The 22,629-nt window shown below is 39.4% G+C and overlaps 1 pseudogene; it reads left to right on the top strand.

Annotated features, from left to right (window-relative positions):
* The first annotated feature begins 257 nt into the window (after positions 1 to 257).
* Positions 258 to 22,629, top strand: part of LOC133985554 (uncharacterized) — an 80,203-nt pseudogene continuing 57,831 nt past the window's right edge.

Here is a 22,629-nt window from a genome sequence, read left to right as displayed (position 1 = left end):
GCCCCCTGTGCCACCTAAGATCTTTACAACTTCATAATAATCTGTGTCTGAATTTCATGGACATAATCAAAGAAACTGTAAACACTGACTGTAAATTTGCCATAGAAATCCTGGACCTGCTACATTGCTTCAACTGTACACAGCATATCAACTTCCTTCCTCACAGCTGTTGTCACATCTTGGATTTGGTCTGCTCCACTGGTCTTGCATAACATCAACCCTCCAGCCTCCATATCTCTAACCACCTGGCAATCACTATGGACATTGACATCTCCATCTTCATCCGAAAAGGCGCAAAATATCAGAAATCTCAAATCTATGTCCCCTTCAGCTCTCGCAGCCTTTCTTGCCAGTATATGTCGGCCTCCCCTCCCACGCTGTCTGATAATCCCACCTATCTTGTCAAGTATTATAATAACACACGCTCCTCCTGTCTTGATCAGCTGGCTTCCATTGGATCATTCACACACTCCCTGGAACATTCCTGAATTACACAAAATGAAATCCGTAAGTGCCATATTGAAAGACTCTACAAGAAAACTGGTTTAATAAACACAGACTACCTTCAACATTACAAAGATACTTTCAACAGATCCCGGTCCACTTACGACTGACACCTCATACGACTACAACTCCACCAACCCTAAGGCTCCCTTTTCTACAATAAACAAACTTCTAAAAATTCAGTCACGTCTCCAAATCTTTCACAGTAAAAGGTGCAACTTTTTCTTTTCATTTTTCCAATCAAAATTTGACACCATCTACAGCAACCTGAACCTGTGTCAGTTCTCTCCTGTGTCTCCAGTGGAGCTGTACAACTTTATGACAGGAATGAGATGCTCTACTTGTGTTTTGGATCCCATCTCATCATTAACTCCTCCTTCAGCTGTGGTTAAGTCACTCAAACAGTCAAACTGGCTGTTGTCACCCCCATTCTCATAAAACCTGGACTCGGTCCTGATATTTTGAGCATTTTCCGGACCCTCTCCAGTTTCCCTTTTCTGTCAAAAATACTATAACATGTCATGTCATCTCGCAACTCAAAACCCACATCATCTCCAACAACCTGTTGGAACCATTTCAATCTGCTTTCCGCTCACAGCACAGCACTAAAACAACCCTCCTCACAGTCACCAACCACCTCCTACTTTCCTCAGACTCCGGTGGCCTCAGAATTCTCATCGTCTACAACCTCACTGCTGCTCTTGACACCATCAACCACACCATTTTTTCTCCTGCCTTGAATTCTCCCTTAACATCATTGGTACTGCCCTCTCCTGGCTAAAATCATATCTCACAAATAGACAACAGTTCATCAGCATCAACAGCTGCACCTCATCCACAGCTCCCCTGTCTCAAGGTGTCCCCCAGCGCTCAGTGCTTGGTCCTCTTCTGTTCATCCTCTACATGCTCCTCTTTGATAACATCATACATTGTCACGATCTCCACTTCCACTGTTATGCTGATGACATCCAGCTCTACATCACCACTAAATCCATCACCACTGCAACTCACTCCACCCTGGCCAACTGTCTCACTGAAATTATATCATGGAGGCAAGTCAACTTCGAAACTAATCGGTTAGAAATTAAATATGATCATCATCGGTCCTAAAACCCTCACCAAAAACCATTCGCAATTTCTGCTTCACCAACAATAATTCCACACTGTCTCCCTCCCCACACATCCACAACCTTGTAGTAATATTTGACAACAACCTCTCCTTTCAACAACACATAAAACAAGTCACCTGAACTGCCTTTCCTCACCCAGAAAGAATAGCTTGTCTCTACCCATTAGATTCCTTCTCTGCTGCCAAAACTTTGATCCATACTGTCATAACATTCAGAATTTACTTCTGCAACAGCATTTATGAGGAGACCTTGCAGTGTTGTGGTTGGACCTGGCCAACGCCTACGGGTCTATACCTCACAAGCTGGTCGAGCTAGCACTAGACCACCACCATGTTCCCAGTAAGATTAAGGATCTAAACCTGGATTACTACAATAATTTCAGGTTGAGGGTCACTTCTGGGTCAGAAACATCAGACTGGCATCGTCTGGGGAAAGGAATAATAACAGGCTGTACCATCTCTGTTGTTCTTTTCGCCCTTGCCATGAACATGGTGGTCAAGTCAGCCGAGGTGGAATGCAGAGGGCCCCTGACCAAGTCTGGTGTACGACAGCCCCCGATAAGAGCATACATGGACGACCTCACCATCACGACAACATCGGTCCCAGGTAGCAGGTGGATCCTACAAGGACTTGAGAAACTCATCACCTGGGCAAGGATGAGTTTTAAGCCCTCTAAGTCAAGGTCCATGGTGTTGAAGAAGGGTAAGGTGACTGACAAGTTCCGGTTCTCAATCTCAGGAACGGTCATACCATCCATCACAGAGCAGTCGGTCAAGAGTTTGGGGAAGCACTTTGACTCAAGCCTGAAAGACACCATCGCCATCCAGAAGTCCACGCAACAGCTCGGCACTTGGCTCACCAAGGTTGACAAGTCTGGCCTACCTGGCAGATTTAAAGCCTGGATCTACCAGCATTTCATCCTGCCCAGAGTCCTGTGGCCACTCCTGATCTATGCAGTCCCTATGACAACCGTGGAGTCCCTTGAAAGGAAGATCAGTGGCTTTCTTCGGAAGTGGCTGGGTCTTCCACGCAGCCTCTCCAGCGCAGCACTGTATGGGACGAGTAACACACTGCAGCTACCATTCAGTGGCCTCACTGAAGAATTCAAGGTAGCACGCACAAGAGGGACTCCAGGGACTGCAAAGTGTCAACAGCCGGCATAGAGGTCAGGACAGGAAGGAAATGGAGGGTGGACAAGGCAGTGGAAGTCGCAGAATCACGCCTTAGACAAAAGGCACTGGTGGGCACCTTGGCCTCTGGTAGAGCAGGCTTGGGTTACTTCCCAAAGACCCAAGTTAGCAAGACCCAGGGCAAGGAGAGACACCATCTACTCCAGGAAGAGGTTTGAGCTGGTGTGGAGGAAGAGCGAGTGAGCAGAGCGGTAGGACCAGCAGGGAGCCTGGAATAAGTGGGAAAGTGCGCTGCAGCACAGGATCACCTGGTCAAACATCTTGCAGGCAGATTTCCATTCGGTCCGGTTCCTGGTGCAAGCCGTCTATGATGCCCTGCCAAGCCCAGCAAACCTCCACGTTTGGGGGAAAAGCGAGACACCTTCTTGCCCTCTCTGCTCTGGAAGCGGTCATGGATCCTACTATCGTTGGCGCCATGACCAGGTGCTTAAGGCAGTTGCCGAAAGTGTAGCCTCAGCCATCAGCACCAGCAAGCACCATCAAGCTCCGAAGAGGGCGATCCCCTTCGTGAAGGCTGGAGAGAAGCTCTGCGCTCGGCCACAGACAACAGCAGGCCTCCTCCACACAGCCTCTGACTGGCAGCTGCAGGTCGACTTGGGAAAGCAGCTGAAGTTCCCAGCACACATTGCAGCAACATCGCTCCGGCCAGACATGATCATTACCTCTGAAGCTTCAAGACACCTGATCATGCTGGAACTTACAGTGCCCTGGGAAGAGCGCATAGAGGAAGCTAATGAGAGGAAACACGCATCTAAGTACCAGGAACTAGTGGAGGAGTGCAGGGGCAGAGGCTGGAGAACATTCTACGAGCCCATAGAGGTCAAAGTCCTCTCTCGATTGGGCGTGACAGGAGCAGCCAAGAAGAGGGCCATTAAATCCGCAAGCGAAGTCGCAGAGAAAGCTACAAGGTGGCTTTGGATAAAGATGATCTGTGGGTCGCTGCTGGGACGCAGGTTGGGGCTTGATCAACCCCGGCCGGGTCACCTGGGCGAGGGTGTATGTTGTGAGACCCGAAACACCTGTTGACCCCAGGCTACAACACTGATGAAGCGTCCCAGCGCATCCAGGTGATGTTTCTTGTAAACATGGCACATCATCCAAAGTCCTAAATAAACACCAGTACATTCAGAAATATGGTGCTGGCATGCTCTCCCACTCCCACTCCAGTGACCACAGTGTCCTCCAGAACCTCCACTGGGTCGCTGTCCCACAATAGATCCAATTCAGTCCTTCTCTTCACTGAGAAAGCCCTCCATAACCAGGGCCCCTTCTACCTTGCCAACCTGTTCCACAAACACACTCCCTTCCACTGCCTTTGCTCCTCTGATGCCAACCTCCTGTCTCCACCACACCATCACTCAGGAGGTAGCACCTGACCTGGGGCAACAGAGCCTTCCCCATAGCTGCATTCTCCCTCTGGAGGGGGTAGATTCCTATCTCTCCCAAATCAAAGAAAGACTGCACTGATCTGTTTAGTTTTTTTTCTGTAATTTTTTTAAAAATATGTAAATTGTTTTTGAGTACCCTTAAACGTTTTCTATGAATAAAATGTTTTATTAATATCATTATAAAACAATTTCACTCTTTATGATTATACAAGTCAATAGTAGCACTGATTACCCCTACAGAAAATAGTATTTTTCACTTGTTTCTTTTCTGTAATAAACTAACAACTAAGTAACTGAATGCAGTGGTTGAACTGCATCAGGCCAATGGCTGTTTAATGGCCCTAATCCATAATGAAGTGTTCTGTTGCAGCTAATGTGTGTTTTGCAGTTCAGTTCTGTAGATAGTTCTCCTTTCACTAGATTTAACACATTTCCCACCTTGTAATAGCACAATAAAAGCTCCATGATTGATTTGCAAATACACACAGCAAATTGTTGACCTCAAATATGTCTATATGTATAGAATAGATGAAGAAGAATAACAAGCAACAGTGCTAACCATTATGGATGTAGAAGGGCACCCCAAAAGACACACACATGATGATTGTACATCCAGCCTTGCTGAATGTTACTAAAGAAATACCTAGCATAAGCATCAAACAGTGATATTTTCGTATGCAAATGACTGATTCAAGGATGAGGTGAAAAGAGGAAATCGTTCTTGTTTTAAATCTCTCAACTTTTTTCTAACTCATAACGCAGAAAAAAGTGTGAGGGTTGTGCACATTTACAATCTTGTTTGGGCCAAAAATGTAATAAATTCAAAAGCTATTTTGTTGATTCTAGGGTGACTAGGGACAAATGTCAGTGTGCTGCCAATCCCTTTTATAATGAAAAACAGAGTCCTGACAGCATACTACGATTTCATGATATGCCTGAAAATTGCTGCAATGATGCATATTATATGTATACGCATATTAAGGAATTAATTATTGTATCACATATAATTACAGTCACACACTGAACTTTGATTGAAAACACCTATAAAGAAATCCTAGCCTGAACGTCTTTGTCTAGGTAAGCAACACTGCTTCATTTCCTGTTGAATGAATGTCTGTAATATCAATTTAAATGTGATTAATTTTGTATTATCATAACCTAATCTCTCGAGGTTCTGAAAAATAAACACAAGATGATAAAGATAGTGGGTGGGGGGGATTCTTCCTGCCTTTTATGTGAAGGAATAGGGTTATATTATAGTTATGTAAGGGTGTGTTTGTGTCATGTTTGTAAACTGCAGCTCAAATGTAGTGGAACACTATGAATGGCAGCCAGGTATTTATATTCCCTAGACTGTACTGAAATGCACTTTGATGATACTGCAGGAGTAAAGTTGTCAAGGTAACAGGGAAACTTTGTCCTCACCCATTAGTGGGTGACTAATTGACTTCTAAATTTACCGTGTAGAAGATCAGCACTAATAGGGCGGGGTGTGCCCAGTGTGTTTAAAGTCTATAACTTAAACCTTTGCAGCCAACAATGTCCACTGCAGTCCTGCAGGTATCAGGACAAAATGTTTGATCATTTGTGGGAGCTGGGTAAATGTAATTTCTACTCTGAAATTAACAACATATTTGTACAAATTAACAGATTGGACAAAATGTCAAAGCATCTTGTTGTGTTTAGTAGTAAAATCCAAAATATCTACCCAAGTGGTAGTCCCCAGAGATTGTCACGGACGTGATGACTTACCTAAATGACAGCTCACTTTGACCATCAAAGAGTAAACCAGTGCCTAAAAACATGTAGCATTTAATGGTTTACGACAGAGAATTAGAACCGATGAAAGGAATGTATCAATTAAACACTAATGATTGGAGAGAATGAATTAATATAAAGGCACAGGTTATTAATTCATTGAAGAAAATATACTGTGAACTTTAATTCTATGAATCAATAGCAGCCAGAATACCCCGAGCAAAGTGTATCTTTTGTGGCCATGTGGGGAGTTGTGTCAAGGGACTGAGAGCTGTAAGAATTCTTCATCTGTAATCAGAGAAATTGTCTTGGTTTGGGATGTGTGGTGTAGACTGTTGTAGTAGCCTGAGCTGGTCTAATACTGTCAGTTCTTGGGGAAAAAACATTTTCTTTTCTGTATGTTGTTTGAATTAGGCTGGTCCCAATGCATCATGCCTAAATGGTTTCAGTTATTGGACTAGCCAGAAAAAATAGTTATGTTATCCATATGTATTTAACTTGTATATGTAGCCGGATGCTTGCAAAAAAAAAGTTATCCAACTTATTAGCCTTAGCTTGAGACATGATTGTTATCATCCAGTAGTTTTTTCAGTATTTTATAATTCATTCAATGCACTCAAGATGCACTGAGAATAATTCCTTTTTATTATTATTGCCGTACTACCTTCATTATAACTAGAATTATATGCTATGGTATACAGTGTATTGTTACTGAAATTCACACTTAAGAACCACATAAACAGAACAGTTAGAGAGCACATACTGTAGAGGGGTTTCTCGATAAATCTCTACACCTGCTGTAATCATTGAGTCATTGGTATTGATTGACAACCCTATTGACACCCTGCAGATATACTTTGGTCAGTTTGGGGTAAGCAGGCAGTAAAAAGATAAATGCGTGAAAGAGCATGAAAGTAGTTTTTCTTGGATTTCACAGCTGTTGCCGCTGATCTGTATACACTTTTCCATCACCTCTGCATTTCTGACTGTTGCCAAAGACTGCCTATGTTTAATGGCATACAATGTATTGTGTTCTTCCATGAATTACTGCAAAAAGGAATCCCTGACCAATGATCAGACAAAAAATGACCATTTGAAAATAAAACTGTACTTTTTACATTTCAATGTGCACATTACATCCCATTTGACCTCACCCCTCACTTTTCCCTCCCTCCCTACAAACACTTTTACACACATGAGTGGAATAGAAAGTGACATTTTCCATCAAGCTTTGTTACCCATCAATCATTGTTAGTGTGTGTCATGGAGAGAAAAAAAACCCTCAGAGTGAGACCAAACTGGAATGGGGAGCAGGGGGCTTTGAGTGTTGGTGGGGGTGTGGGGGATTTGGATTTAATTGGTACGTCCAAAAATGGTGTATGATGGCCAGAATGATTTAGTCTTAAAGAAAAAATAAATTTTCTTAAACCACATTTTATATGTAAAAGTGAATGAATTAAGAACATTCCTTTAGACAAAAGTAATTTATCAACCAAAGATGAAGAATTTGTTGAGCAGAAGAGTTTGCATTTGTGTTAATCATTAATTGTATATGCAGACAACTTGTGCTGTACAGTGTTTTATCATCTGGAACAAAATCATTTACAGCTTACAAAATTGCAAATACGCTTATTGGTAATGGGACCAAATGACCTCTTTATACTATGGTTTGTCACTTTCTTGCTTTCAGAAAACAACTTATGGGTCTTTACTGTTGACATACACTGCAGCCTGAGATACATTTTGCCTATTTATAGGCTAGATGTCCAAAGATTAGATTATTCTTGCAGTTTATGCACGCAGTTGTTCTCCCACAATAATAACATCATTTTATCAATATAGTATCAATCAAATTAATCAAAGAGGCTTGTTATTATAAAGTCAGGATAGTTCATGTTATTCCTGCACACTCTGAATTCTGTGGCCTGCAGTAATATATTTTTACATTTTCATTAGATGAACCTTATCGTGGTTAGTCTAATTACTGATTACCACTAAATAGATGCATTTTGTATTCCTTAAGATTAACAGCTCTCTGATCTCTCAGAGACCACTTGGTTCTCTCACTTCTTCGTTAACATGAACAGCAGGCTATTTCTCTCAAACAGTGGTAGGCTAATATTGCCAAGAAACTGTCAGCAAATATTGGCAGCTTGATCACTCATATGTAGCCTTTTGCTTGCTTGTTCTTTCTGTGGTACTTGCCCGCCCCTATTCAAATAGGTATTAACCAAATGAGGTTGAGGGGGAGAAAGAAATTTAAGATTTAAACATGCAGAGAAGGGAAAAACCCTAAACAAATAACATGGGGGGGGGGGGGGGGGGGGGGGGGGGGGGGGGGGGGAGAGATTTTAAGAAACAAAAAAAAAAACAGCGTCTTTGGATTTGCACATTGTTATCACAGCGGTGTCAGTGCTGTGCCTGTGACACTGAGAAGACAATGGAAATCTTTACTTCCAACCATAGACATAGACAGAAACTACTTGCTAGACATGATTTTTTTTTTTCAGCAGACAAGTAAAATTTCCATCCATGGTGATAGCTACGTTTGGTTGGAGGGGTCCTGTTATCGAAAATTAATGAACAGCCTTCAGCCAATCAGAATAGTGTATTCACCCAGGCCATGTTATAATGTAGAATGTGTTTTACAATCCATGCATATGCACACTGCAATAACTATAATGAAAATGAAGATAATAGTCCAATCTGGAATGAAGATGGTCTTCAGATTGCTGCTGGACCAGATCCTATCATCATTATGAAACCTGCTACAGAGTGAGATTGAGAGAATGTGGGACAAATAAATTTAGAGACTCAGAGAAACAGAGAAAGGAAAGACAAGAAGGGGGAAAGGGATATCTACAGCATCAACATTATTGTTAAATACATACAATCACAGCCAGAAAAATGCCCAAAGACCTGCTGGAGTGGCAGTACTTGACTCACCACTCTTATACCCCTCCATCCCTCGAGAATTCACTTTCATAGCGGGTGTAGTAGTGCATAAAGTCTTCCATGGCTGAGACCTGACAGCCTCAGATGCCAAAAATCCATCTTCCAATGCAATTTAGCACAGAGGGAGCTGGGAAGATGGGGAAATTATACAGGACTCGAGTCAGAGTTTTAAGGTACAGTAGCAGTGGAGGCCCACAGACACATTTGAAATGATGACAGGTTGCAAGAATCTGACAAGTCAAAAGTTAGTGACTCCAAAAATAAAATTTCAGTCATTTTCTTGAGACCCTTGTGACAAGGCAAAGTATTGAGGTGCTGTTGCGCTCCTTCTCTTTGTTTCCATAGGCTCAAGATAACTTGCCTTCCGACCAATTTTCTTTAGAAGTGTTCTCATTTCTCACCTCAGCTAAGGAGAATGACAGAGATAAAGTAATGCCAAATGTTGGAAAATTACTCAGTGGAATGGAATCCTATTGTCAGTACAGTATGAATGAATTATGAAAAAAATGTATGTGTTTTATATGTGGATGAAGCTTTCCAATTGACAAAGTGTTCATTATTCTCCATTCCTCAAGGTTTTGTTTGGTGTGAGCTTTTCTCTTGTTTGAATGCAATTACAAAATTGGAAGTAAAACTATCAGTAGGTAACAACACTTAAAGTTTATGAATAATACCCCACTGTATGATGGAAGAAACTTGTAAGTTTCTCTTCAGAGAGAGAGAGAGAGAGAGACAAAAAAACATGTCCTGTTGTTCAGTCAAACAGGTCCTTTTTAGGGTTCTATTCTTAAGGTCACTCTGGAAAATACTTTTGGAAAAAGACTTTAAACCACATTGATGCACTTTGTGTCAAAAACTCATACTTCTTATTCTCAGATCCATTATCAAGGCATATCTGAAAAATATATATTTTTTTATATCATATCTGGAATCAGCAGAACTCAGTATTTCCAGACATAGCCATGACAGATCACCAAAGAGGAAAAAACTGATAAACCCACTTACAAATTGAAAAAAAAGCTCCATAATGTCAGATCTTGCCTTGTAATCATAATGTTTCCATTTTCTTCAGTATCAAAGTAATCTAGGCAAGTGTTGTCTGTACATTCATGGTCACAGAGCAAACAGGAACTGCTGGCAGGTAAAGCTGAAATAGATGAAGCCTAGAAGAAAAACAAACTAAAGAAATACAAGCTATAAAAATGGGAGCTAAGATAAAGCTTACAGCTTATCATCATTAATATCAATAAAATCATGATGGGAAGTGAAGTGCCAAAACTCCCAAGTAGAAATAAGAAACAATTGTAGCAACAAATCTTTGAATTTGAACTTTTATTTGTTTTTGTGTCTTTGACTTTAGGTAAAGAATGTTACGTCATTATGGTTCTTAATACTCAAATTGGGGGATATTTACTAAGAATTTGCAGCACTTTTTAAGTCATAACAGCAGAATTGCATATAATTACATAAAATAATATATATTTCCAGGTGTTCCTGTTTAGAGGCACAAAATATCGGAGCAGGGAATAAAAGTTCACACAAATAACCACTGTACCTGATTTGTCACTGCAGACTGACCTCTGCAACAAAGGAAATTGTGTGTGGAATTTAATGTCTGGGGAAAGTAGGTATGAAATTTGCGCTACTGCTTGAGCAGATACACACTGAAGAAGAGAGAACATGGCAGCAAGAAATAGTGAGACAGACATTGTTTAAGAGATGCATCTTTTACTTCAGCTGAGTTCTCTACATAGGACAGTAATGCAAAAATCTGTTGTTTTTCACACTACTTAACTTTTCTGTTTCCCTCAGGTCCCTTATTTTCCCTGACTTTTCATGTTCCATAGCAGGTCCAGTCCATTGAATGATGAATTAAGGCAGGTGGATGTGAATGAGGCAGCCAGTTATAGTTGTTAAGTAGGCCGTTATATTTTCTGTTCACTAAAACATTTGGATGAACTGAAAACATCAGGATATTTCAAAAACAGAAAAACTTTTATTGCTGCTCAATTCCTTTTTAGATAGGCACAATGTGCATAAAAACAGTCCAGCATCATCTCTTACTTAGCATCACTTTAAGCAAAATAATACAAACCACACCTGGGCTTATATATGTCTGTAATCACCATAAATATCTTGCAAAATTTAAAAAAATGTAATGAGGCGAAAGTTTGTGCAAGTGATGGTAATTTGCTACAGGCTTAGAAAATATCTCCCAGTGATCTTTATCCTCTCCTACAAACATATTTGCAAAGTATTGTATGTATATTGTTTTATAAAAACTGCCCTGCAAAATTTTAGCTGTCAAGTAAAGTTGTCACATACATTGTTGTATTTTCATACAGTGCTACAGTAGTCAGACCTGAAAGTCTGGCACAATATAAATGTGTGAAATGCTTTTAAATTTGATGTATCATGTGGTTGACGTTCCATGTGTACTACTGTAGTCTCTTAAGAGAAGTGATTGAGTGAACTAGGCTTATAAATACTCTGACTTATTTCCGATAAGTTCTGCATCCCACACGTTTGTAGTTCATCTTAAGCAGTCAGTGAATGATTATATCATATATATAGAATATATAATGTGCTAAACAATGCACACATTAACTGGTGTGAGTCAGGGCAATTACTGCAAATTAGAGCCAGAAAAACATATCACTTCACTTAGTGGTGATAATGACTGAACACAATTGAAGTGGATTTATCAATGATAGAGTGTGGTGGCAAAGAGATTACAAAAACAAAATGAAACAAGAACAAACAAACACTGAAAACAAATTGATTAGCCTCAATGGGCATAACACGTGTTTCAATAGTTGTTAATTTTAGTGTTACGTACAAGCTTTCCTTCTGGGGCTAAATGCAGCAATCTGTGAGAAAAGCCAAGTGTAATGTGGGCAAAGTGCTCATGTCCCTCAGAGGAACACATGACCCAACTGTCAGATGCCAAAATGCCAAAGGCTTGATTGACAGTCTTGTGTTAAACTGCATGTTTGAACTCATTAGCACATTAAGGCCTCACTACATGGAGGACCCCCAGTCATTTTGTATTAATGTTGTACTCTTGACTCTTTCAACTCGTCACTCAACACAGCACCCTTGTGGGAAAATGGAAATGCAATGCAACACATTTTTAAAAAGGTAATTATCCATTGACCCAGATTTAGGCCATTTAGTTTAGTAGCATTAAACACATTTCAATTGTGTATAAAAAGGTTCCCATGCCCAGACAAACATACATGCACATGCACAGAGAAAGCACATCAGTCAAACGTCAGCACAGGTTCTTCTTTCACAACAAGTGTAATTCCAGTCTCAATCATAGCACAGTGCTGAGAGCTCAACATCAGTCAAGTCCGCCCACTCCTATTTTCACATCTGTCACATCAAACAATCATGTTGAACTTTAGGGTTCAAAAAAATCTTTCATGCTTTGCTACAAAAAAAGGAATACAGAACAGTAAGGGACATATAAACATGTGTGTGTGCCAAGCTTATATTGGATGTCAAAAGGTTAGCTCTGGGACAGAAGTGCAAAAATACATGAATGCATCATTGCTGTGATGCAATAATACCTAATATAGCACAGGTTAAAAAAAGGTTTGCTTTTCAAAGATGAGTGCTTGCATTTTCCTTTTTAAGTTGTGACTGTCACCCTAATGCATCTTTCACAAAAGTGATTGACGTATGGTGTTATCATCCTCAGTGGCATTCTAAAGAGGGCTAGTGGCAGTCTCAATGCACTCTTCATTTTTAACTAATAGGGACAGCACATGGCTGGAAGCTGTCGCCTTGTTGGTCCCTGTTTGACACTGATGCATTTCCATCTCAATTGAAAATGCTTGGTCCATAGCCAGCCTCAGTATATACTATATGCTCTGCATATGGCGGCGTTTTCCTTTGATTCTCTTTGAGATAATGCACTCTGTGTTGTATTGTGTGTTGTAAGTGCAGCACAAAAATCGTATTTTTCCATTGCACAATTACGCAAACATTCTCATGTCAATGATGATTCTGAGGAGGATGCCCATACAATTTAGTCCAGTGAGTGACAAGAAAATGACCTTTAGCATAATTAGACTTTGACAATTAAATTCTACTCTGACACACTTTTCCACCCAGGTTATAAATAATTAATTTGAAGAAGTAAGCAGTCAAGAGAATCACGTCTCATTTAGTTGCACTGAGTGACAATGACGAGCTTGAAACATGCGGCTAAGTGGATACTATTGGAAGGCTCTCCTAGATATCCTGTTTCACAGTAACACAGATGTGTTTAGCGAATCTCTGTAAGAGAAGTGATGTTCAAAGGAGGGATTTCATTTCGGTAATTCTCTTAGCTCATATTAAGCGTTTGTTAAATGTTTCAAGTTCACTCTCACTTCTTGAGCTCTTAAATCAATGAAAATGAATATGCCACAGAGAATCTTTAAAGAAGCTTTTAGGACTTTATGTGAGATTGAACACTGGAAAATACACAGTATGTGTCATTTTGTCAATTGACTGTAGTCCTTAATGCCACAGCTGTTATGGGTTTAATGTCAAAAAACACATATAGTAGGTAAAATTAGTAGTCTTCAATCTGTTTGGATGCTTTTCTCTAAAACAACATCTGGCCTCACAAGACAAAAACATAATCAACTGAAACTGCAAAGTCTCCTTCGAGGTTGAAGTGTTTGAAGTTGCAGTTGTTGATGTGCAGTAAAAGGCATATCAGATTAAAATACGGTTGTCTTTCAGAGTGAATTTTCTCTGTACGATTCCACCCATAATTCTTTGAAACAATCTGTTTCCCAAAGATTTTGGAAGTAGACTGACTGTATTGAGCTTTCAATAGTAGATGAACATCCGTCTAACCCTCCATTCAAACTCACTGTATGATGCAAGTCAGTGCAAGTCAATATTTTACGGGATTTCACAGAAATTACCATGCATGTCTTACAGGGTCAACATACTCCAAAAATCCTGAGCTTTGCCTGCCTGTGTGAACAGCAGATTCTCCCTTCCACCCCCTGCAATTTGGTGATGGAAATGTATTCCTCTTTCAAGCTGACATAGAGTATCATACAGGTCATATCAGTCTTTTGATCCAGCAGCCATTAATAATCATGGGGATGAAAAAAAAACTAGACTTGCATATAGTCAGTCCCATTAATAAATGATAGCTCTGATCCAATTAAAAGGCCTTGCAAAGGAGGGTTTCTTGGGGTGTCCTCACAGAACATTTTGAAGGCACGCAGGCCTGTAAATAATCAAGCCCCGGGCGATCCCGCCCTCAGTACCCAGGAGATGCAGGCTGTGTCAACAGCATGGCACTGTGCTGTCACCACATATCACTCCTGAGCCTTCTCACAGCCTTCAGCCGTGTGAAAACACCACAGCCCTTATCTTTTCTCTCCTTACCACGCCACCATGTTAGCCGTAGAGCATACACACCGGAGCCAACTATACAGAGTCCTTCTTCCCTTTTTTTATTAATTTGGCATCCTTTCCGTAGTGCAGACAGAATGCACACTTTTGAAATGGTGAATACATCACCATGAACATAGGGAAGGATATTGTAGAACTTAGCAACTTGTCCCTCTCTATTACCATTAATCCCTTCCAAATTTATAATAAAATTTGTAAATGTAATTCTCTAATCAGTCACTCATGAATAAATACATTGTTCTGACTGTGTCTAAGCTACTATTCTGATATCCCTAAGAGCTTTAACTAGAATATAAGCTTGTCATTGCTCTTGCATCGTCACAAAGCACTTTCTTATGCCATATTTTAGTATGTAATTAAAGCATCAGAACCTTCTTAGCTAACAAATATTGTCAGCCATTGAATGTGTTGCTCAAAATGTGTGATTAGTGTCAGTACATTTGTTGCAGGATGTATGTTTGTTTATATGAGGTGCACAGACTGACCCTTTAAAAGGAAAACCATAGAGATATGAGGCCTTAGATGAAAATTCATGTGACTTGCCATCATTAGCGGAATGGACATGCTCATCCAGGTTTGCGTTTAGCTTTGTGCCTGAGGCTTGATGATGCCCTAAAATATGAGCCATAGTGTGTGTGAAGCAGGCTGTGACCTTCTTATACAGAAGCGTTAATACTCCAGAACAATATTACGGAACATGGGAACAAAATGATCTTAATTAGGAAAGGAACTCATTCTGTCTGACACCAGTCAACTCACCAGTCTACCAGTCCACTCTCCAGCACCTTATTGTCACATAATGACTCGTATTGAATTAAACATGTCAGCCTAACTATAAATGCAGAATGAGAGACAATGCTGTATATACTGTATTCATCCTGAAATATGAGACTGAAAATTATGAGGTATAATGCACTCCCTCGCTGAATGAAATGTTGAGCATAAAATTGCATTTATTTGTCTGCGGCCACATCATTAGCATTTCACACTCACCAAAACATAAAAATCTATTTTGAGATGGGAAGGGCTGCCACTCAGGCATGAATTTGACATTGTCATTACTGTTAAGGGCCTTCACTTTCAAATGAATATAATTCCATTTTGATGTTTGACACACAAGTAAGGCATTAAAAGCCTATGCAAACGGTAAGCCAGAAAGTTTTTCTTTGCACGAATGTGCTGCATGCTGCTGAGCAAACCCTCAAAGGTATAACAATGGGATTGTTTTGCAACTTAATCATTTTGTTGCATTCACACATGGAGGACCTTAGAATTAAATTCAAAGTTCATTTGCACTAAACCCTACAATGACAGTATTTTCAAGGTTATATAACAAAAGGTTAATAAGAAAACATTTGCATTGGCATCGTCTTCATAATTGTTATGCTTCTTTTATATTCTAATCAGTGTTGGACGAGAAGGATGCGAGCACTGCAAATTCCATGTTTTTATGGATGAATAAATTGAACCCTGAACATAACAGCCACCAGGGTTGGGGTTAATTAAAGCTTATAATTCACTTACTTCAAATTGCAAAACCTTCAATGGCAAAAATTAAGCTCTTAAATTTATGCTGATTTGATTGAGGTGAAAGTGAATTTACCAACCATGTAGACAAAAACAAATCTGAGCTCTCCATTAAAATGAGAGTTATCACTGTTTTCCTACACATCCTATTTACACCCGAGTAAACTCATTGCAATTCATGTGATAATATGACTGATTACAACTACACACATTTACAGGTCTCCAATACAATTAAGATGCTTGTTCTTGATGACTTATTTGCCCCATACAATAATTGACATATCCCTAAAGTGCAAGCAAGGCATTTACTCTGGGACAAAAATAGACACGAATGCTATGTATTTATTGATGAAATAATCATCAAGCTGCACTTCATTAGACCCTGCTTTATGTTTCTGTTTTAATTATTGGCTCTGGAAGATGTAACATGACAGGATCTTTAATCACCTGAGACAGAGGCTTGCTTCCAAAGGACACCTTGCTGACACGCTGAGCAGGGAATGTGTCTGCAATGCAGATTCACTGATCTCTATGAGTACATGTGTCACATCACCTTGATAATTAACAAAGGGATGTGTCAATTACCACCGGGCAATCAGGAAAGCCGTGCCAGCAGGTGGGATCTAAGGATGGGGGATTTTAGTCGCAGTTCAGTCATCGCTGCTGCCAATCAAAGGTCTGCTCACCTCTCCATATAGGTGGAGGGAGACCACCAGCAGTAGCAGAATTCCCACAGCAAATATTCAAAGAAGGGCAAATTGGACTCAGCTCAGTGGAGCAAGGAGGGCGCAGAGAGAACCCCTCTACAGCCTTGTTGTGCACATGCGCACTGCGTTTCTTTTGTTCACACAGAGATAATCTGCATTTAAGCATCATATGACTCCCCTAAGACCAGAGGTATAACACAAGACTTCTAAACCTTAACTGGTTCTGAAATGCATTGCATCACACATGATAGCAGATTTAACAGAGAATCAGTGCGGATATGTTTTTTGTCTTAAATAGGCTTGCACCAGAAAATGAGGTGTTTCTGCTGTTTGTACCTGTCACTAATGATCCTGCTGTGACTGTTGATCTAGCACAAACAGGGTTGATCCAACATGAATAAACACATATTAGTATGCACTTCAAAATAAATGAAGAAAGCTGAGGAGGCACAGTCAAATGAACAATTTCCAGTAGAGATATAGGACAGCAGCCACAGAGAAATGAAGGTAGAAGTGCTGCAGCTAAGATAATGGTTAGGGAAAGAGTTTCCAAATGGTTTTCCTGTTTAATATAATCAATGATTAGATTTGTGACTTAACATTTCTGGGTCACTTAATTCAAATCTGGGCTCTCATTTGCTGTTGGCAGTCCTCACTAAAATAGATCTATCATCCCAACACAGTATGAGACACGTGCAGATGTTGCACTGCAATGCTTGTGACTAGGACTCTGATTTCAGTTTTTTCTCCTAAACAGAGAAGATACTGTAAATACACAAATAATCAGGCCTGGTCTTTGTAAACCAGTTGTGTTATGCAGGTTATTTCCTCTGTAGTCTTGACCCCTCTCTTTTGCAGTTTTTTCACTGACTATCCTTACTCTACACAGTCAAGAATAGTCTGTTACTAAGGAAGGCCACCACCCCATCCTGCCTGCACCTTTCTTCTAGCAATTGAAAGAGCAATACAACATTCTCTACATTGACACATTTACCTGCAATTAAGACTAACCTTGTCTCTTTTTCATATTATCGGAACGATAATATGTATGTTTGGTGCCCGACTAACTTTCCACACCTCTCAGTGAAGTAGCTTTGGGTTACAGAGGGCAGCTATCAGGCATTCTGTATGTCTCTACCAGTCGAGATGCACCACTATGGCGCCACTCGATTAGAGTTGTAGCGGTGTGATGTCACAGTCTTCAAACTGCAGGTTGAACAATGTGCAGCCCCTTTTGCCTTTGCTTGTGTCTGTATTTACACTGTGAAGAGATCTACAGTTGTTGAGACATTTGCTCTGCAGTATATTAGGATGCAGTGCAGTTGAGGTTGAGAATGTGTGAATTAAAGCATGGGTTTCACAACTGTCAAGGGCTGGTGAATCTGTCAAAACTATTGGACAGTGTACCTATTAAAGTCCATTAAATCCTTGCCTTTTTAAAAAAAAAAAATACCATGATTCATGTGTATTGTGTTTGAAATTGTACATAAAGGAGATTTAGACAATAATTTTCAGTAGGCATACCTAATTTTTTCCAAATATTGAGAAAAATGTAGTAAAAATTAGTTTCACTTCACTTATGGCATTTGTCGCCATAATAAAATGTTGGCATTGAACCTTACTGCAAACCACAGAGATTTTGAATCTCTATTTTTCAAAACATTTAATACGTATCAAATCAACATTTCCACCAGGTTGGATATGTTGTGCAAGCTGATCTACTAACGCAGCGCACTGAGGTGTGCGTCTTTCAACTGTGCAAGATAGTACGCGCTGTCCATTTAGTACGTTTGCCATAATGAACATGTAATATGGGGCGTTTCAACCCCAGTGCGCAAAATACAGGGAGGAAAACATGCAAATATGTTATTTAGCACTCACATTGTGATTTACCAATTATTATTTCTGACGCTAACTGCGTCTATAAATAATACCTTTGAAGGGCAGGTATTAACCGGTTGCGCACTGGGCACAGATGACTTTTGTCACTGTGGAGAGGAGACGGAGGCACAATGACAGAATACGCACAGGACGGAGTTTTTCCACCTGTGTTAATAATTTTGAAGTGGAATATTTTTGGTTTTACTAACAGCATTGACTTTGTCACAAATACTTTCCCATATGTCGTTTTTCTGGTAATATTTGTTTGTGTTATAACTCAATATATTTGTTAAAATCTTCCAATAGAACCTGATCACATTTCATTTTGCGCTTGCAGCTTTCTGCTCGTCCAAACTCTTTATAAAGACAGGCAAAACCATCATTTAAATACTGCTGTCTCCACCCCGTTGCACCTGTTTACATTCACGCAATTATTCTTAGTAGATCACCCACAAAACGCACGCAAACGGCACGCGCAATCTATTGGACCATGAACGCAATTTAGTACCCACTATTTGGGATCTTAGTAAATTAGGCCCATAGAGTACTAACAGGTTTTTTAAAATGTTTTTATTTGTAATAAACATGAAGTGAGTTGCTGGTACAGTAGATTAGAACAGCCACTGTGGCTTCTGGGATCTAATGTTAATAATTCCCTAAGCTTGCATTAAAGTATATATATATATATATATATATATATATATATATGCATTGTGCAATATACAGCTCATATGTTTACTAATGAATATTTAAATAGGATATTGATAGGTGACATCTTCATTTAGCTTTAAATACATTACTCATATATGAGGAATCTCCACATTTCTTACTCACACATCTTATTTCAAATAGTGAAATTGTCAGCGGTATATTTTAGTGCTCTGTTTTTCCCTCCTGTCTTTTGCTACTGAAATTACTTTATTTTTCCAGAAGGATTGTTAAAGTTTCATCTCTCTCTGTCTCTTTATCACTCTTACGTTCTTTTTTTTCAAACAATGTCCAATATTATTGGTTTACTGCCATGGATTTTTATGTTGGCTTGGAAGATAAATCACTTTTATTAGGAGGTTCTTAACAAACTCATGATGACAACCAAGCAGGCTGAATTGATTTATAATACCTATGCATGGACTCAGCATGTCCTCATACCAAAACGACAGAATAGATCCATTTCCAATGACTTCCAAAACAACATATATGAGTATTTTCAGTGGCCTCTATACGGCAGCTAGGATGGGGCCCAGACAGAATGACCTATAGGAACATAATATGCTGCTTCAAAACCATTACAAATCACTGTTAAAAATAATAATGTTTTGTGGTGTGATAATGCTGTGGTTAATGTCTGGTTTAGGCACAAAAACCATTTGGTTAGAGTTTGGGAAAAAGCATGGTTTGGGTTAAAATGATCACTTGAAATACTTAAATTTACGCAAACCAACACGTGGTTGGAAACATGACACTTGTGGTTGGAAGAGGTAAGGAAACAGTGGTTTCCTGCAGCAAAGTCCACTTTTTTGCCATCTATCAAGTAACCTTATGTTGATGTCATCTGAACTGCATCACTTCCCCAGGTCATAATTACAACAGCAGCTATATGGCGTAAATGTTACCCTAGGTCGTTTTTGCTGGCCTAAATTTTAGACTTCTACTGTTGTTCTTCTTGTGAGGACAGGCTGATAGACTGGCAAGTAAAAGCTAAATATGGCCTGAGGCACCTGCATGAACAGGAGAAGCCTGCCCAGGATAGGTGATTATTATTATTATTCTTTTCATAAAGATTGAATGAGAGAAATAAGAAAACGCTATATCTGATTCAAAAGAGAGAGAAAGAAAAAAAATCACAAAATAATTGAGATAGCTGAGTGAATCCAAAATCCAGAGAGATGTTGTGCTTTCATGTACTCAAAAGAAGCTATTACTGCCTGGAGAGCTACAGTACCTGCCCTGAAGAACATTTTACTCTATAAGGCACCAAGGTTAGGTATGTGAAAATTCAATACACCTCTGCAAATCATGTCAGTAAAGTGGACTAAAACTAGGGTCTTTTTTATATAGTATATATATATATATTATAACAAGAAAATGTTATTTGCATTTTCCAGTACATAATTGACGTGTTTCTAAACTTTCCTAACAAAAATATACACAGATGTGTACACTTGGCCCATTGTCTAGAGGGTTGTTGTTTTTTGCCATGGCCTGTTGTCACTGAAATTATTCCAGGAAACTTGAGACCTAAACAACATAACAACTCATACAATTGTAAGGCTGCAGTTTGTTAATTTAGTACAGAACAGTTTTGCTTCACATTGCTGTTTTCTGTAAGAGATCTCATTAAACTCATATTTGACCTTGTGTGTATTTGTATAAATATTCAGTTTTTATGGTGTTTCATCTGACTTGTATGTATACTTTTTCAGTATTACATACTACAGTTCTGAATGCTCATACAACATATAAGAGTGAATTAGGTGCAACATTGCATTATTCTAGGATCTAGCAGGTCAAGATAGCTGAATGGAAGAGGGTGGATGTTAGAAAAAGTGGATACTGTATGTAAGTAATTGAAACAAACTATTAGCTTTATATTATCATGTAGTGCCTGACACCTGTCTGCATTTTGTAAATAGGCAGCATATCTGATTACCATCAGTGTGGAAGGACATTTGTCCTTGATGAATCTCTGTGGTATATTTTTCATATTCAGTGGAGATCTAAAATATATACTAGTACATGTAGAAGTCTGACAGCCAGATAAACAAATATAATTGACTTGAACTTTAAGTTCCAGAAATCGAAGGAGCAAGCGTTGGCATACCAACACGTTATCTGCTTTGTTAATTGAGTACACTGGTTGATAAGCTGGCAGAGACACATTACTCTTCACTATGTACAGAAATATAATGTTCATTCATATTTAGTAGAATTTACATAAATTTTAACAAAAAGGCAATAACTTCCTGAAAGTGTTTTTTTTTTTCCTTTTTTTCCCCTGCAATATGTCAGTGCGTTCTGTCTAGTAAAGCAGAGAAACCACAAACTCATCTTAAGTATTTAATGTCACAAATCATACATATTTCATTATTGCAAAGGATCCATCATTTTAAACAAGTCTAGCCCTGAGATACATTGCCCAGAGTCCCAGGCTGAAGGCCTGGCTCCCTCAGAAGTGGAAAGCTGTATCTAAAACACAGCTTCCTGTACGGATTTTGCTTCAGGGGACAACAGTGATCTGATGCAGTTCCCCATCTGAAGTGACAATCCTGACAGAATAAAAGTAATGGCAGCTCTAAACAGTGGGCAATGGATCTGACAAACATTTAGATGCTATCTCCCAGTTAGAGTGAATAACTGCGCTGCCACTCCTTCCACACCAGTGTAGCCACTGGCAACACCAGCCAAACGTGTAATCCCTTTGGACAAGAGAGCACCTCATCAAGCACAGGCCCAAATCAAAGTAATTGACAAAAGCAGGGAAACAATGAATAGACCACAAGTGGATAACCAAGCATTTTTATCGGAATAAAGGCTTTAGCTGCATGTGCTGTGCTGTCCAACTCAACAACAATGAGGGCAGTGGTTAAAAATGCCAGGTATATTAAAAAAAAAAAAAAAATGTTTATCCATTTATATTTGCCAAACAAAATATTTGTTTTATCAAAATGAACAGTTATGCTTAGGTTACAATAAAATACACATTCCATCCTGTATTTTTATTTCAGTTTCATTTCTTTTCCAAAAACTGTAGTCTTTATAAATATAAACGATGAAGTATTTCTGTCAGGCAAAAATGACTTTACTACTGCTGTCTTTACTTTCAGTTTGGTTGTTACCCTTATTGTATCAAGCAGTTGTAAGGCACAGTAAGCCATACAATATTTCCCCATCTCATTTATGTCCCCTCTGGGTCACACTCTCTATCTGGGCAAAGACTTCATCACACACAGAGTCTATTTACAGATGCAATTTTATCCCAGCCGCTGCAAAAAATAATTCTACATTGCTAGCTTGATCGTGTTTTCATATCTATTTTCATGTCTGTCTGTGTCACCCCTCCCAAGGCTGAACCAACATTTTAATGAGGTCAAAAAGTGCATAGCCTTAGAAGGGGATCCTGGGTGTCCTACCTAAGAGACATTTTAGCCATTTAAAACCA

Source organism: Scomber scombrus, chromosome 9 (assembly GCF_963691925.1).
Source record: "Scomber scombrus chromosome 9, fScoSco1.1, whole genome shotgun sequence".
Lineage (NCBI taxonomy): Eukaryota > Metazoa > Chordata > Actinopteri > Scombriformes > Scombridae > Scomber > Scomber scombrus.
Note: the sequence above shows the minus strand (reverse complement) of the source record. Positions and strands in the feature narration are given on the sequence as shown.